At 43.5% G+C, this 12032-nt stretch overlaps 1 protein-coding gene across 1 annotated transcript in view; it reads left to right on the top strand.

The window, feature by feature from the left end:
- LOC137041809 (NLR family CARD domain-containing protein 3-like) overlaps positions 1-12032 on the top strand; it is a 55593-nt gene that overhangs the window by 5495 nt on the left and 38066 nt on the right. The gene's annotated exons all lie outside the window — the stretch shown is intronic.

Below are 12032 nucleotides of genomic sequence, written 5' to 3'. Positions count from 1 at the left end.
AATGTCTTCATCCCAGGTACAGTCAGTGGCTTATGTTTCAGCATGTCATATGAATATCATTTCATGGGTTTTATTTTTTTCAAACGCCAAATAATCCCGATGCTCACGTTTACAAGCCAGCATCATTATAGTACTCTATTGTTTGCCGTTTTACAGAATCTATATGATACTTCAATTCAATGTTTGAGTGGTCGGTAATCACCATAATAAGCAGGCCAGCATCGGACTCGTCTAATCCAGTAGCCCCGCCCACCGACTCATCTAATCCAGGAGCCCCGCCCACTGACTCATCTAATCCAGGAGCCCCCCCACTGACTCATTTAATCCAGTAGCCCCGTCCACCGACTCATCTAATCCAGGGGCCCCGCCCACCGACGCATCAAATCCAGGAGCCCTATCCACCGACTCATCTAATCCAGGGGCCCCCCACCGACTCATCTAATCCAGTAGCCCCGCCCACCGACTCATCTAATCCAGTAGCCCCGCCCACCGACTCATCTAATCCAGGAGCCCCGCCCACCGACTCATCTAATCCAGGAACCCCGCCCACCGACTCATCTAATCCAGTAGCCCCGCCCACCGACTCATCTAACCCAGTAGCCCCGCCCACCGACTCATCTAACCCAGGAGCCCCGCCCACCGACTCATCTAACCCAGTAGCCCCGCCCACCGACTCATCTAACCCAGGAGCCCCGCCCACCGACTCATCTAATCCAGTAGCCCCGCCCACCGACTCATCTAACCCAGTAGCCCCGCCCACCGGCTCATCTAATCCAGTAGATGAGCCGGCCGACTCATCTAATCCAGCAGCCCCGCCCACCGACTCATCTAACCCAGTAGCCCCGCCCACCGACTCATCTAACCCAGTAGCCCCGCCCACCGACTCATCTAACCCAGTAGCCCCGCCCACCGACTCATCTAACCCAGTAGCCCCGCCCACCGACTCATCTAATCCAGCAGCCCTGCCCACCGACTCATCTAATCCAGTAGCCCCGCCCACCGACTCATCTAACCCAGTAGCCCCGCCCACCGACTCATCTAATCCAGTAGCCCCGCCCACTGACTCATCTAATCCAGTAGCCCCGCCCACTGACTCATCTAACCCAGTAGCCCTGCCCACCGACACATCTAATCCAGCAGCCCCACCCACCGACTCATCTAATCCAGTAGCCCCACCCACCAACTCATCTAATCCAGTAGCCCCGCCCACCGACTCATCTAATCCAGCAGCCCCACCCACCGACTCATCTAATCCAGTAGCCCCGCCCACCAACTCATCTAATCCAGTAGCCCCGCCCACCGACTCATCTAATCCAGTAGCCCCGCCCACTGACTCCTCTAATTCAGTAGCCCCGCCCACCGACTCACGAAGCTGATCGGCTCGTGCTAGACAGCCAACAACAATAAACGTGCAGAGGAAGATAGCAAGATATTGTGCTATTCCTGGTTGTGAACACAGTCGCTGCATAAACTTCCTTCGGATCCTAATATTAGGAATGAGTGGTTGAACATTATTTTTAATGAAGTTCCAGCTCAGACATGTTCACTTCATTTCACTGCGGGATCGTTTGTAAGCTAATCTCCGGTCGATGCTGGATTTGGATCTGACAGGAATGATGCAGCACACTTATATGAGTAAAACATGTTTTTATCTGTGATAGTACTGCATTGTTTTAGATCGTTCAGCCCTAATGTGTGTGTGTCTAACAGAACATACCTTTAGCACGCTGGACTCAGACACGTATGGGCCAGGGCTCGCAACGCCCGTCAGGCCGATCAATCTCATTATATTCGTTCTTATTCTTTGTTGTCTCTCGAGCGACTTCACATTTGAAGGGTGGCGCGCACGTGTGTGTGTGTGTGTGTGTGTGTGTGTGTGCGCGCGCACGGTTCGCGCTTATATCGACCGATCTAGCGGGCTATGTGTAATATAAAAATAATATTCCAATCAATCGCTGTTGAATGAGAAATAAATCATTGTGTTTCTCTTCCATGAGCACTTAATCTTACATAAAAAATAAATAAAAAAACTCTTCCTACTCTATTTCTCTTTGCTTCTTCCCTTTTCTGGTTTTTGCCATACAAATCTTGGTATTTAGGGCACTTTTTGTGTTTCTTTGCCTCTTCTTGACGGATCGCTTCCTGTTCTCCTGAGTTGTAAGTCGCTTTGGATAAAAGCGTCTGCTAAATGCAGAAATGTAAATGTTTGATAAAGACGTTTATGAGCCCCAGGGCCGGCCCGTGGCATAGGCGCAATAGGCAAATGCTAGGGGCGCCACTTGAGTGATTTTTCCGGTTTTATTACTGCTACTTTTTTAGTAAAATTAATTCGAAATATTACCAAAAAAAAACCTTAAACAAATCCCCAGACTCTTCCCAGACCACCGCATCAATCTCCTCCTGCCCAGCGAGTGCTTCAGTGTGTCCGATATTGAACGCGTGATCAGTTTAACGGTGGGAATTTGTTGTCGCGTCGCCTCTCGCGCATCTAGCAGACAGGAATGTGCTTGTTCGCTCGCGCCAGTGAAAGTTGGAAAGTTGCCGAATTATTTATGACGGGTGGCCAATGTGTCAAAAAGACCGAAGCCCTCTGATACAGGAAAGATCAGGAATAAGGGGATAAAGACAGAGGTAAAGTGATGAAACGAATGAACAGTTTATCTACACTCTTAGAAGGGTTCTATTGGCGCTGCGTAGTTGGAACCCCTAAAAAGTTCACTGCAAAAAATGCTTTTCTTCCTTAGTATGTTTTTCTTGTTTCTAGTCCAAACATCTAAACATTCTTCTAAACAATGATAAGTATTTACTAGACAAGCAAAACTAATTGTCTTATTTTGGGGAAAAATTACTCAAAATAAAGAGGGTTTTTGCTTAAAATAAGAAAAACATTTTTTCTTTGATAAGAAATGCATTTTTTGCAGTAGAACGCTTTTAGCATAAAAGGTTCTTTAGAGTACAATCAAATATACTTCTATATATAACCTTTTAAGGGTTCCAAATACGCGGCGTAGCGCCGATAGAAACTTTTCTTCTAGGAGTGTTAATGCCTTTTCTAAAAATGAATGTTTGCTTATCAATTCCAGTTATTTTTGTCTTAAACTTTATGTAAGCAACTGTTCTGGGTTATCAGAATCTGTAAAATATCACGTCAATTGTTTATAAACATATTAAATTTTTTTTAATAGCCTATAATGTTTTACTCAGTTGTGTAAGGGGATATATGGCATTTCTTAAAATTATTTTCTGAAATTAGTAATGATATTTATATACAGGTTTATCTAAAATAGCTAAAAAAATAAAATAAAAAGCACACTAAATATAAAAATGTCTTAAGTTTAATTCATGGTGAAAACATGAGCATACATAGTTTAGTGGAAGATATACGTATACACACATTTTTAGATTTATGTGTGTGTGTGTGTGTGTGTGTGTCCTTGTTTATATTACATTGTGGGGACCAAGTTACCATCTACCGTTTGACATCACTTCCGGTTCGAGTACGCTGTGCGCGTTTGTGCTGCCGCTTTGTATCCTGGATTGTTTGTACTGTTTGTCTGGTTCGGATATATTCATTTATATTCTATCATTTTTTTTCATCGGAACTCTGTGTTGACTACTCCGTTTCCCTGACCTGGACTGTTGTCACTGCACTGACCACCTCTGCTGTCTGCTAGACGCTGTGAATACTGTACAGCTGTTTCGCGCCTAGTTGGATTAATCCTTTTTCCACTGTTTAAACTTTGAACTGAACTGTTGTTAAGTCTGCCATCGGACTGCTGCGAGCTTTCTTCCCTGTTACATCTCTACCACACTCGGCTCTTCTGATGGGTGAGTTACCGCTCTCTCTATCGGTTGCGCCGTTTGTTTACTGCGTACTATCTGGGTGCGTTGCCTCCTATTTAGTCTGCTGTTTTGGTGAAGTGACGTTCAGGTTTGGCTAACGTAGTTTTGCTTGTGGTTGGGCTTTCACTTTCTCAGTATCAACATGCCTTGTGCAAAAACACTTTTTCTTTTTTCCTGTGCCTTATTTTTTTGTTGTCTTACATCTGTGATGGATATTGAATATTCCACATCTCAACTGAGGGCCTTTAACTGCCGCCCGCGTCTTGATTCGGTGACGTATGAATACTGTCAGAGACTAGGGATTCTCCGTCGCCCAAGATACACACACCGTTCGCGGCGCACACTCTTGAGTTCACACTGTTCAAAGCCTGACTCTCCTTATTGCATCTGGACCAACAATAGGCTATCTTCCATGCCAAGACAACTGCCTGCCTGTCCCTCCATTCAACGTTCTCTGATCTATGTCACTGATAGCGATCAGCAACATACTCTGAATTTGAATCCATCACATCATCGCTTTGCCCTTTTGAACTGTCGATCAATTTTGGACAAAGCCTCTTATCTCAACGAAATGATCACTGACAATAACCTTGACATTTTTCTTCTCACTGAAACTTGGCAAGTTCCTGGAGATTTTTTGCAGTTTAATCTGCTCACGCCAGATGGATATAATTATCTGTCCCGACCGAGACCCCATGGTAAAGGGGGTGGTCTCGCTATCATTCATCGTGACAACCTCCGTATCAAGCAACTCGACTTTCACGACACCAACACATTTGAGTACATGGTTTTGAAGGCTGACTCTCTCATAATAATTCTGCTCTATCGACCTCCTAAGGTCCTGTCTAACTTATTTTCTGAACTCAGTGAACTGTTGACCATTGCCTGCTCATTGTCATTTCCCATTCTACTGCTTGGTGACTTTAATATTCATGTTGATGCTGTTTGCTCTAACACCAACCAGTTACTTTCTATTCTTGAATGTTTTAATCTAATTCAGCATGTTAATTTTCCAACTCATACTCGTGGTCATACTCTAGATTTGATTTGTACATCAAGGCTGACACTGGTATTTCTGATCATAAATTTCTTGATTTTAGTTTCAGCCTGCCTATCCAAAAAAATTGTTCTACAACCGTCATATCTTACCGCAATCTCAAAGCTGTTGATATTTCATTATTTTGTACCTCTATTTCCTCTTCGAATCTCTCTGATGTCTTTGATATCTCCTCACCCTCACTGATACTATCCAACTATAACTCCATAATTTCGGATATCTTAGACGAGCATGCTCCAGTCAAGACCAGAAGTGTCCCTTCCAAACATTCGTCTCCTTGGTACACTCCTGAGCTCCGTATCTTAAAGGCCACTGGTAGGCTTGACCGTTACTACAGGAAAACTGGCCTGACTGTTCACAATTCGACATTCAAAGACCATATGAAAAATCATAAATCGGCTCTGAATTTGGCTCGTTCCAGTTTTGTATCGGCTACAATGAATAAATCAAGCAACAGGCCAAAAGCATTATTCATGTCAATAAACAAACTTATCAAACCTCCGTCTCATGCTGCTCTAGCTTCTGATGAACTCTGCACTTCATTCTTAGCTCACATGATTGAAAAGACAGATGCCGTAAACCAGTGTCTCTTTAATGATGCCACTAACACTAGTTATCTGCCGAATCAACCTGGTCAATCCCTGCTGCTTTTTTCTCGGTCTACTCCCTCTTCTGTCTCCGAGTTAATTTTGAAATCTAACCCTACATCTTGTCATCTCGACCCTGCTCCCACTACTCTGCTAAAACGTTGCCATTCAGTTATTTCTGCACCTATCTCTCATTTCATCAACGCATCTCTTACCTCTGCTTCATTACCTCTATCACTCAAAACTGCAGCTGTTACCCCCGTTCTCAAGAAACCCAACCTTGATCCCACAGTTTTATCTAATTATCGTCCCATTTCAAATCTCCCCTTCATAGCCAAATTACTGGAAAGTACTGTTGCCTCCCAGCTTCAGTCTTTTCTAGTTGAAAATAATCTTATCGATCCTTTTCAATCTGGTTTCCGCCCTTTGCATAGTCCTGAAACTGCTCTAGTTAAGGTACTTAATGATTTGCTTCTCTCTGGTGATTCTGGTTCTCTGTCTATGCTTTTGCTGCTTGACCTTAGCTCTGCCTTTGATACCATCTCCCATCAACTACTCATTCTGCGCCTTTCGGATGTGGGTATTTCTGGTGCTGCTCTTTCCTGGTTCTCCTCCTATATCTCTGACAGACTGTTCTACGTTTCTCTTCAGAATTTCCGCTCACCCACTGTCCCCCTGAAGCAAGGTGTCCCTCAGGGATCCGTTCTTGGGCCATTATTATTTATAATCTATATCATACCTCTTGGTGAGGTCCTACGCCGTCATGGTTTTAACTATCATTTTTACGCTGACGACATTCAATTATACACTACCTGTACATCCACTTTATCATTCACATCTGACAAAATCTCTGCTTGTGTACATGAAATAAAAGATTGGCTTCATTCAAATTTTCTAAAACTCAACATGGACAAAACTGAGATTATTTTCACTGGACCTTCATCACTCACTAATAAAATTCCCACCAACTTCACCTGTGAGACTGCTGGCACTCTTATCAAACCATCTACTACTGTTAAAAATCTTGGTGTAATTTTAGATTCTTCGTTATCTTTCCACTCTCACATTAATTCTGTCACTAAATTAGCATTCTTTCATCTACGTCGCATCGCTCAGCTCTGTCCCTTTATCAGTATCTCTGATGCTGAAACACTCATCCATGCGTTTGTCACATCACGTCTTGATTACTGCAATGCACTTTTCATTGGCCTACCAGCTAGCTCCATCTCCAAATTACAATACATTCAGAACTCTGCTGCCAGACTACTCACCCACACCAAACGTTCTGCTGATATTTCCCCAATTCTGCATGATCTTCACTGGCTTCCTGTGTCTTACCGTATTAAATTCAAAATTCTTCTTCTCACTTTTAAGTCTCTGCACGGCCTTGCTCCCCCTTACCTCTGTAACTTGCTTCTCCCCTTCACCCCTACTCGCTCTCTACGATCTGCTGATTCCATCTTTCTCTTTTGTCCCTCGGCATCGCCTTGCTTCAATGGGGGGCAGATGATTCAGTGTAATAGCACCCAAATTATGGAACTCTCTACCCCGATCACTCCGTTTTGTTGCCACGATCTCTGAATTCAAATCCATGCTCAAAACACACCTCTTTTCTGAATGTTATAGGTTTTAGAAAAGTTTTTTTTTTTTTCACTCCGATTTCTCGATTATTGTACTTGCACTCTCAATTGCCTACTGTTGTTCTGTCTACTCTGTTTGTCAATTGGCTTTATTGTTGTTTGGTTATTGTAAAGTGTCCTTGAGCTCTGGAAAGGCGCTATATAAATAAAACTTCTTATTATTATTATTATTATAAGGATAGTAATAGCTGATAGTAGTCACTGTTCAACTGGCTCATTGAAAAGTGAGCCGGTCCCCACTTTTCAAAATGCTTATAAATCATACAGGATACGTTTTTTTTTGTTTTTTGTTGAGAAAGTAAAAATGCAGAATGTTTCCAGTGATGGGTAGGTTTAGGGGTAGGGGCAGTGTAAGGGGATAGAAAATACGGTTTGTACAATATAAAAACCATTACGCCTATGGAGAGTCCCCACAAAGATAGTGAACCAGACGTGTGTGTGTGTGTGTGATGGGTAGGTTTAGGGGTAGGGGCAGTGTAAGGGGATAGAAAATACGGTTTGTACAATATAAAAACCGTTACGCCTATGGAGAGTCCCCACAAAGATAGTGAACCAGACGTGTGTGTGTGTGTGTGTGTGTGTGTGTGTGTGTGTGTGTGTGTGTGTGTGTGTGTGTGTGTGTGTGTGTGTGTGTGTGTGTTTGTATATTTTTATCTTAAAAATTATAAAAACACAGCCAACATATAAAAACCTTGATACAAGGGGCACCAAGTAAAATCTTGCCTAGGGCAGCAAATTGGTCAGTGCCGGCCCTGACGAGCCCTGTGATCGAGAGAATAATTCTGGTTGCCGCTTCTCCCTCATCTCTCCTCTCTCATGTGAACTGAACTGACAGGGGAGCTGAAGCTCATTAAATATGCAAATCTTATCCAATCCTAGCTTTGGCGTTTACTTCCAAGTCTCCAGTGAGACACGCCCACCAAAACCCAGCGTTCAGGAGAGAGCCTCAAAACCAGTGTAGAAAATAGCCTATTACTGATGAGTTATGATGTTTTAAATGTGAAAACCACACGAACATCATTAGTTGACCTCAGACAACAGTATAAAAAAATAAAAAAGCCAGTTCATGACACCTTTAACATTAATTAGAAAATGGATTTACACTCTAATTAAAAAACATCACAGGTCTGGTTAAATGAATTAATGAAGATTATTATTAATTTATAATTGATATTAAATAAGATCTTAACTTCAGGGTGACAACTGTACATTATTATTAGCTAATATATGTTTATTATCTTTATAGTTTATATTCTGGTCTGTGATTGTTCTGCTTTCTCTAGTTGCTGACTGTAATCATTATTAGTAACAGATAAACTCATAATATCTGTCACCAGTAGTCGACCAATAGAGTCTCCAGCGCTGTTTGCAACGCAATTCTGGACTCATAAAAAATAGACAAACAAAAATAATTCAGGACTCCAGCAGTGAAGGAAAAGTTAGTTACAACTTTATTGCACGTAATGTAAAAGGATCAGTAAAGATGATGGTGAGGAAGATGATGGTGAGGAAGATGATGGCGAGGAAGATGATGGCGAGGAAGATGATGGCGAGGAAGATGATGGCGAGGAAGATGATGGCGAGGATGATGATGGTGAGGATGATGATGGTGAGGAAGATGATGGCGATGAAGGTGATGGTGAGGAAGGTGATGGTGAGGAAGGTGATGGTGAGGAAGATGATGGTGAGGAAGATGATGGGATTAGGGATAACGTCTGGAGATTACCACCGTATGGAGTCCTGATTGGTAAACGTGGAGTCACGGTAAGAAATATGTATTTAGCGGTTCATCAGCTTTGATCTCTGTATGTTGTGGAATGACGAATGAGTGTTTATAATGATTGAGCTTAATTTAAATTTCTGGCAGTCATTTTGGAAACATATATTCAAGGATAATTATGAAATCTTGAGGCATTGGGACTTTGTGTCTGAATGTGTATCGGGAAATGAATCAGTTCCGTTCTCTAATGGTTTTCAACACATCAGGAGGATTTAAGGAAATGATGTAACTCAGTTACTATCTCAGGTACTATTACTGATAAGTAGGGTTGTGCCGATGGACGATATCATGGGACGATAACCCACCCATGTGCATTTCCCTCCACTATGCCAAACTTAATGGCTTTATCAGCTTTAAAAGTTAAATATCATTGATACTTTTTGCAGTGCAAATTTTGTTTGGAAAGATAAACGTTTTCATCAGTTATTTTATCAATGAATCAATACAGATTCCTGCTCATTCAAAATCATATAATAGAATAATATAATAACTGTATAGGCTACCTACTGGCTACTGATAACTGTAAGCTGGTAAACACTACAAGATGTTTTTGAACGCATTAGAGAGAACGATTAGTACGATTGTGAATAAGTGCTACCTGTTTAAAATGTGCTTTCACGCGATCATATTCAGTATGAGGTAAAAAAAAAAATATCCCTTAAACTTTACCATCCCGCTCATGCCCATCGCCGTGATCATCTGTATCAAGCTGTTTACCGTGTGAGTTCTGAACACTGCACTATGCTTATTTAAATCTTTCCGTTTAGGCTACATATTTCTCATGTCAGTTTATTTGAGACGCTCTTCAATTCATGATAAAAGCGATCGCTTCCCGCGACCTCATAGTCTAGCCTATTTATTTGCTTTTTAGTTATTAAATACATACAATTGGCCGAAGAAACCTTTATTAAAATTAAGAGACAATTTGTACAAAACGAAAGAAAGGCTTTTTACAAAACAAAACTTAATATTAAACTAAATATAACCACTTATAATCATTTCTGACCCACTCGCATCTTTGCACTTATAGCTATAATCAGATGAAATTAAAAAATATTATAATATTTAAACATAAATTAAAAACATTGTTTAACGGCTTCAACAAGTACAGTAAGCTACAGATTTATGTCATGTCTGAGCCGGCTTTGAGCGATCATCATTATACCGGTGGGTTCATGAGTGTGTGCCTGCGGATTATTGAGCTGATCACACCGGCTCCGCTCCGCTCATTAGTGCGCCTGCGGATTATTGAGCTGATCACACCGGCTCCGCTCCGCTCATTAGTGCGCCTGCGGATTATTGAGCTGATCACACCGGCTTCGCTCCGCTCATTAGTCATTATGGGCTCGTTCTCGACAGAACGCCCACGTATTCAAAAATGGTTGGGTTTAAATGGGGCTCTGGCTCATAATTAGCCTACAGTTAATGTGTCGGGCAGGGCTGGTCTCTCGGGTGCACGGGCTCGGGTAGGGTCGGTCTTGACTTTTTTTGAGCCGATCTAAGCTCTAGTTTGAAAAAACGGAAACGAAACGAAAATATTATTATTAACCCCCTGGACAATATCATCGTCCATCACAATGTTTTACTGTACACATCGTCAGCTGCTGATTTAGGTGACATCGCCCAACCCTAGTGATAAGTAACTAGTAACTATAACTAATTACTTTTTTAAAGTAACATGCTCAACACTGCTGTCGGCTCTGACAGTGTTGCATCTTGTGCACCTGCGCAATTTCATAGCCTATGGTTTCCAAAACGTCTTGGTTACGTATGTAACCCTCGTTACCTGAAGGAGGGAACGGAGATGTACGTCGGAACTGACCAACGAATTGGGATCTGATTTCAGAGACCAATCTACTTCAAGGGTGTTAAAAACGAGCCAATGGAGATTGGCATGCGATCCCTGCATTCCACACTCCGCCCCGCAGCACGGGTATAAATAAGGAAGTGTAATGGTAGATCACCGCTTTTTTCTCCTGAGGAGCCGACAAGTGACTCGGCCTCCTAGCGGAAGCACAGCACCTGGCGACGGGACGTACGTCTCCGTTCCCCCCTTCAGGGAACAAGGGTTACATACGTAACCCAGACGTTCCCTTTCAGTCAGTCACGTTTAATGTACCCCGGAACTGGAACGAATTGGGATCCCTACCAAAACGCCAGGAGGCTGGCCCTTCCAGCGTCCTGCTTGAGCGCACTGGACCGTCTAGTATGGTACGGAAGTCAGGGCTCCAAGCAGGGAGATCAGTCACTGCTGTTTCTGCGAGAACCACTCAGTGTGACTATTGGATAACGCTGGGAAAGCGTTCCCATCTTGGGAGATGGTACGCTGCCGAGCCATGGCCTACAGAAGGCATTGTGGCGGAATACACATAATGACTAACCTAGCAGGGTAGTGAACATATGGCAGTCTCTGGGGTGGTTCCAACTGATTCAAGGGGGGAAAGAACACACCCAGAGATGACAGAGCAAGCTCTGTCAAGGGAGACACAGGGCTAGCCGAGTAGGGTGGCTGGTACTGTAGAAGAATACACATATGGGGTTGCCATGAGGGAACCGCTACATATGGAACCCAGCCTACACACACGTTCCACAAGCATGCGGGTGCAGGCCTAGCGTCAGACGGTTCGCAACGTCTGACACCGCAGTGCAAGGGAGCTCGACAGGGTTAGCCGTTTCCGGGGAACACAACGGGAGACAATATACGCACGTATCTGGCCCAGAGGGCGGGAGTGGCGTTGCAAGCGGACACTTAGAACGGCACAACGAGTTCTACTGGCCACTGGGGGCAAGAAAGATACCGGCTCTACATGGAGGCTATAGAGTCTAGCGAACGTGTTATGTGTCGCCCAGCCCGCAGCTCTACAAATGTCTGTCAGCGAGGCGTTTAGCCAGCACCCAGGAGGAAGCCACATTCCCAGTGGAGTGAGCTCACAACTCAAACGGGCAAGGCACGTCTTGGGACTGGTAAGCCAAGACAATAGCATCCACTATCCAGTGGGCTAACCTCCGCTTGGAGACAGCCTTTCGCTTCTGCTGGCCTCCGTAACAGATGAAGAGTTGCTCTGAGATCCAAAGCTTTGAGTCCGATCTACATAAGCATGAAGTGCGCGGACCGGACATAAAGC

This window comes from Pseudorasbora parva, chromosome 15 (genome assembly GCF_024679245.1).
Source record: "Pseudorasbora parva isolate DD20220531a chromosome 15, ASM2467924v1, whole genome shotgun sequence".
In the NCBI taxonomy this organism is placed as follows: domain Eukaryota; kingdom Metazoa; phylum Chordata; class Actinopteri; order Cypriniformes; family Gobionidae; genus Pseudorasbora; species Pseudorasbora parva.
This window is presented reverse-complemented; position numbering and strand designations above follow the sequence as displayed.